General features: G+C 46.1%; 1 long non-coding RNA gene across 8 annotated transcripts in view; it reads right to left on the reverse strand.

Moving 5' to 3' along the window:
- The window catches only part of LOC119625951 (uncharacterized), a 48,217-nt gene extending 42,996 nt beyond the window's left edge, over window positions 1-5,221 (reverse strand). For 5 of the 8 annotated variants that reach the window (XR_012090088.1, XR_012090087.1, XR_012090092.1 and 2 more), the window contains exon 1: window positions 4,765-5,221. This is a non-coding gene — a long non-coding RNA (uncharacterized lncRNA). The remainder of the gene's footprint in view (window positions 1-4,764) is intronic. The other 3 variants (XR_012090090.1, XR_012090091.1, XR_012090089.1) reach the window with 3 other exon arrangements.
- Between the last annotated feature and the right edge of the window lie 779 nt (window positions 5,222-6,000).

A 6,000-nucleotide genomic window follows, 5' to 3' on the forward strand; every position in this document is an offset into this window, starting at 1 on the left:
AGATGGGAGAATCACTCGAACCCACGAGGCGGAGGTTGCAGTGAGCTGAGATCGCGCCACTGCACTCCAGCCTGGGTGACAGAGCAAGATTCCATCTAAAAAAAAAAAAAAAAAAAAAAAAAAAATCTGCATATTAGTTTCTCTTGCACAACTTCAAAATTGTTTTAAATGAACTCGTCTTTATGTCAGCAATATGCTACATTAAAACAATTAATATCCAAATATACAAACAAGTATATACAAGAAACTTATTATACTTAAAGGTACTTATTATCAAACACTGACCAAAAAAAGAACATCTCCAATCAATGGTGACAGCTACAACTGAGGACAAACTTTATTTCAGGAACATACATGTACCACTTTTCATCCTAACACTCATCTAGCAAAGTAGGTTTTTTTGGTTTATTTGTTTCTTTTTTGAGACAGGGTCTCTCTCTACCAACCAGGCAGGAGTGCAGTGGCACCATCAAGGCTCACTATGGACCTCGGCCTCCCAAGCTCAAGTGATCCTCACACCTCAGCCTTCCAAGAAGCTGGAAATACAGGCATGCACCACCATGCCCAGTTAATTTCTGTGTTTTTTGTAGAGGCAGGGTTTTGCCCTGTTGCCCAGGCTGGTCTGAAACCTAAGCTCAAGAGCTCTGCCAGGTGTCAGCCTCCCAAAGTGCTGGGATTATGGGTGTGAGCCACTGCACCAGGGCCTAAGTAGGTGTTAAAATCCCTAGTTAAGATGAGAAACTGAGGCATCATGAAGATAAGGCTACAAGTCTAAGAACTGAGAGGGCTGGAAGCCCACACAGATTCCTTAGATTTGAGCTCAGTGTACCAAACCAAGGGGGCAGGGAGTGCTAACTTAATGTTAACTGGCAGGCTGGTGCAGGTTTGCAGTAGAGTTTTCAATGATTTATGGGAAAATGGGGAATAGTAAGAATATGAAAGTAAACTTTTTTTTTTTGAGACCGAGTCTCGCTCTGTCACCCAGGCTGGCGTGCAAGGGTGCGATCTCAGCTTACTGCAACTTTGGCCTCCAGGGTTTAAGTGATTCTCCTGCCTCAGCCTCTGGAGTAGCTGGGATTACAGGTGTATGCCACCACGCTCAGATAATTTTGTATTTTTACTAGCGATGGGCTTTCAGCATGTTGGCCAGGCTGGTCTGAAAGTAAACTTTTCCATATAGCTAAATGATTCCCCATTTAAAGATCTTTTATTCTGAGAGATTCTGTTCTTTCAAATTCTTTGAATAGAAATACGCTTTCGTTAAATGAAATGATGGTGATAGGAGATAGTGGTGTGTTACTCTTTTTATTGGCTGTACCCGGTAGAATTTAAAAATCAGCATTTCTATTGTAGCCTCCTAATTCGGGGAAAATATTTCTTCAGAAATCTAAAACTCTGGAACTTCCCATCATTATGCCTCCCCAGAATAATAGAGGACTTTACACACAGATGCCCCTCAAGATTCTCTCATTAATCTCTACCTTATTCTGTTTGGATTAAGACATTTAGGGATTGTGAAATGAGAAGAAAGTGAGTTTAAGCAATCCAAAACCACGTGGTGACTCTGGATCCTCGAAGATTACTTTCTTCGGAATCTTTTTCATCTGTTAACTTTCCTCTGGGCTCAAACTGTCTTTTCCTAAAACAGTCACATCTTTGAGTAGTACTGCTACATGGCAATCACTATCATAATAAACTAACTTGAGGTCTCCAATAATCAGCTTTCATTTAAAGTCTCTTTCAGGTTGACAAAATAAAAACTTTCAATGTTTTGTCTACCCATTTCCAAAAGAAAATGAGTCTACATATGTACATCTATCTGTGATTATATATGTATATACACACATGTGATTTTGATCAGCCTGTTTATAAACTACTTGCAAAACAAGTTGATTTGTAAATTCATTTATTAAACAATTAGTGTATAAACTACTTAATTTTTGCAAGTAGTTTATAAACAGGCTCATCAAATTGAACAAATTTCTTAAAATAATTTCACTGTATAGAGAGCAAATAAGTTATTTACTCTTCTTATTGGCATATCTTATTTTTACCCATCCTCCTTTAGCAAGCATCTACGTTAAACTATTTTATGTCCAAAGCTATACAATGAAACACTACTTTCAGTCACAACATATTAAATTCACATTGAAAACTATAAAGAGATCCAGTTACTTTTAGTCTTACAAGTTCTTATACATACTTTTAATATACTACTTGATGTTTTATGGTGCACACACAGCTCTTGCAGGATATATAACTATGAGAATACTTAGAGTATATGCTTATTAAATGGTTCAAAACTCTCTTTTTTAAAGAAAAGTCCATTCTTATTTTTATTTTATTTTTATTTTTTGAGATGGAGTCTCACTCATGTCGCCCAGGCTGGAGTGCAATGGCGCGATCTCGGCTCACTGCAACCTCTGCCTCCTGGGTTCAAGAGATTCTCCTGCCTTAGCCTACCGAGTAGCTGGGACTACAGACATGCACCACCAAGCCCAGCTAATTTTTGTATTTTTTAGTAGAGACGGGGTTTCACCATATTGGCCAGGCCTGTCTCAAACTCCTGACCTCGGTTGATCCGCCCGCCTTAGCCTCCCAGAGTGCTGCAATTGCGGCGTGAGCCAGCGCGCCCAGCCAAGAAAAGGCAATTTTAAGAACTTAAAATTCTTAAGGGCGGGCGCAGTGGCTCACCGTGGTAACCCCACACTTTGGCAGGCCAAGGCAGGCGAATCAACCGAGGTCAGGAGTTTGAGACCAGCCTGGCCAACATGGAGAAACCCCCTCTATACTAAAAATACAAAAATTAGCCTGGCATGATGGCGGGAGTCTGTAATCCCAGCTACTGGGGAGGCTGAGGCAGGAGAATCGCTTGAACCCTGGAGGCGGAGGCTGCAGCGAGCCAAGATCGCGCCATTGCACTCCAGCCTGGGCGACAACAGGAAGACTCCGTCCCAAAAAATAGAACAACTTAAGCATACAGTAAAGTAATCTTTCCACGTCCCAATGTTAAAAGGTCCATTTATTATAGACTACTTATTTAAAAAAAAAAATCTAAAATTGGTAAAAATTCTGCTAAAATTCCATATTAAACTAGGATCAAAAGTTATTTTTAGCTCTTCTTGTTTCTTAAATACCTGAAATGTGCTGTTACATGTTTTCCTTATGTATTTATTCATTCAACTAGCTTTGGGTGAAAGGTACTTACAAGTTTAAAAGTCCTTTCTGACAGTGGAAATAACAAAAATATTTGCATAAAAGACACTCAATGGTTCTCAAAGAGTATCTGAGAGTCCAATCAGCCTATTAACTTTGTTCTGAATAACCAACAACAAATGCGAGCTTTTTGTCACATCCGTGTATTTTCCCCTGTAACCTGATACCTACATTTTAAATGCATTTTTAAAATATTTCATTTGGCCCTATGACAATTATTTCCCCTGTAAAAAGCTACAGGAATTTTGTTTAAGAGCAAATGAGATAAGAGTATCTGGTCCATGAAAAAAGCTAAGTGGAAAGATCAGCTCCCTAAAGTTTGTAACCAATAACAAGACAAACTCCAATGCTACCTTGTTCATGTAATCAACAATATGTGAGTCGAAATAAACTAGTGAGCTATACATTTCTGATACATACCAATTTGCCAATCAACAGGAGGGGAAGAAAACGCTCAAATGTGACTACTGTTAACAAACATCTAAATATCAGACATAGTCTCTATTAAAATCGTAACCTACCAATTTTGAAATCATTCCTTCGACTTTTGTTATGTTTTTAATCACCCCGTTAAAAAAACAAAAACAGCCTCTTTTAAAATGTAAATTCCCCCCTTTTTCAAAGTAACTTGCCTAGGGAAATTTAACGCATTAAAATAAAACCTAACAGACAAACTAATTACAACATTAAAAAAAAAAAAACTAAAATGATCAGTAACACAAACCAATAGCTGCAGTTCAGCAAAGCGTATGCTTTTAATCTGTTATGGGTATCCTATTATACTAATAAGCAACAATGCTTAAAAGTCATCCCAATGCCTAAAACATCGCCATATACATACTTGTCCTTTATGCCAATGAAGCTTAAACTAGACTCAAACTCAGACCATTTGCCCCCTTCCTGACACACTGAAATATACGAGGGGGAATCCAAGAAATCAGATATGTTAAGTGCTGGTAACTTCTTCCAGAATAGGGTCAAATTCGAGTTTATCCGCAAATGTCACCGTCCCAGTAAGTCTGCAAATTCTCACCAGCGCTGGAGTACAAAGAGGCCTGACCACGGAAACACCTGACCCAGCATCACGAAGACAGTGGGAAACGCAACCCTCCTCGGGTCGGAGCCGGCCCCAGAGCCTCGGCTGCAGCGATGGCGGGGACAAGAGGTGGCCGCTGGTCTCGCGGGTGCGGCGGACAGGATCCCACACCCCCGGCCGCCTCCCGACAACCAGGAAACCTGTCAAGCCGGCCGAGACCCACCCTCCGCAGCCCCCTCGCGCTCCTGCCCAGCCCGGCCCCAGCCCGCCCGACCGCTCCCCGTCTGCCCCGGCCTCCCGGCTGCACTCTGCCACCTCATTCCTCCCCGGCTGCCTCGCGGCACCGCCACCTCCTCCCCGCGACCTGGGCTCGGGTCGCCCCCCGCCCGGCTCGACCACGTCAGTACCCCCCGCGGCCTCCAGTCCCGAGCTCCAGCCGCGCGCTCCCCAGCCTCGGCCTCCGCGCTCGCCCCGCTCGGCCGCTCCCGGCCCCACTCCCCAACGCCGGCTACCTGGAGGCAAGCGCAGCGGAGCACTTCATCCAGGGTCCCAGGTCGCAGAGGGCCGGTGGTCCCGCTTCTTCTCCAGCTCCACATGGTAAGCGCAGATGGAGAGCAGGATCCCGGCGGCACTGCACGCAGCATGTCGGTTACCCTCTCCCACCGCCGTACCGACACTCTCAGCAGGACGGGCGCCGCCACCTTCCTCCCTCCGCCGCTGCCGCCGACTCCGCCTTCCTCCGCCTCCCTCCGCCTCCATCCCAGCCCGTCTGGGTCCCACACAGCCGCCACCGCAACAGCCACCGCAACAGCCACCGCCGCCGCCGCCTCGCCCCATTGGCTCGGTCGCCCGCTCCAGCCCCGCCCCGACAGGCGTGCGCCCCAACCGCCCCGAACCTAGTGAGGCCTGCAGGGCGGGGAAGGCGAGCGCCGGCGCGGAGGGATGGGGCAGAGCACGCAACCGCCGGGACGCCGGATGGCCGGCGGAGACAGAGGATGCCGGGCGAGGCGCGCTCCAGGCTTGGGGCCTGGGGAGGGGTGGGGCCCGGGGGGAGAGGGGCGGGGCGGGGAAGGGCGGGGTCTGGAGGGGCGGGGCGGGGCTGGGCGAGGCCGGGCGGCTAGCGCAGGAGGGACTTAGGGGACCGGTGCAAGCAACACATTGCAAGGATGCTACTGTGGGTGACTGGGCGAGACCTCGGCCCCTCCCTCCGAATTCCCATCCTTTTTCCCTTTTTCGTCGTTATCACTTGATATTTCTGACCCAATCCAAATCAACCCTGGCCAATGCTCGGAACTTTAGAGCCACACTCCTATGACCTCATCTTCCCACTACCACCTCTAGGCACTTTGTGTTCAACCTGTGCAAAACTTTTTTTTTTTAATGTGCAAAACTATGTTCTAAATTAAAAAACTGTTTTTATAAAATGATTTATGGGCCGGGCACAGTGGCTCACAGCCTGTAATCCCAATGCTTTAGGAGGCCGAGACAGGTGGCTCACTTGAGGTCAGGAGTTCGAGACCAGCCTGGTCTACATAGTGAAACCCCATCTCTAATAAAAATACAAAAAAAAAAAAAAAAAAAAAAAAAAATAGCCGAGTGTAGTGATGAGACCCTGTAATCCTAGCTACTCCGGAGGCTGAGGCATGAGAATTGCTGCAACCCAGGAGGCAGAGGTTGCAGTGAGCTGAGATCGTGCCACTGCACTCCAGTCTGGGTGATAGAGTGAAAGACTCAACAACAACAAAAAC

Source organism: Chlorocebus sabaeus, chromosome 21 (genome assembly GCF_047675955.1).
Source record: "Chlorocebus sabaeus isolate Y175 chromosome 21, mChlSab1.0.hap1, whole genome shotgun sequence".
NCBI classification, from domain to species: Eukaryota; Metazoa; Chordata; class Mammalia; order Primates; family Cercopithecidae; genus Chlorocebus; species Chlorocebus sabaeus.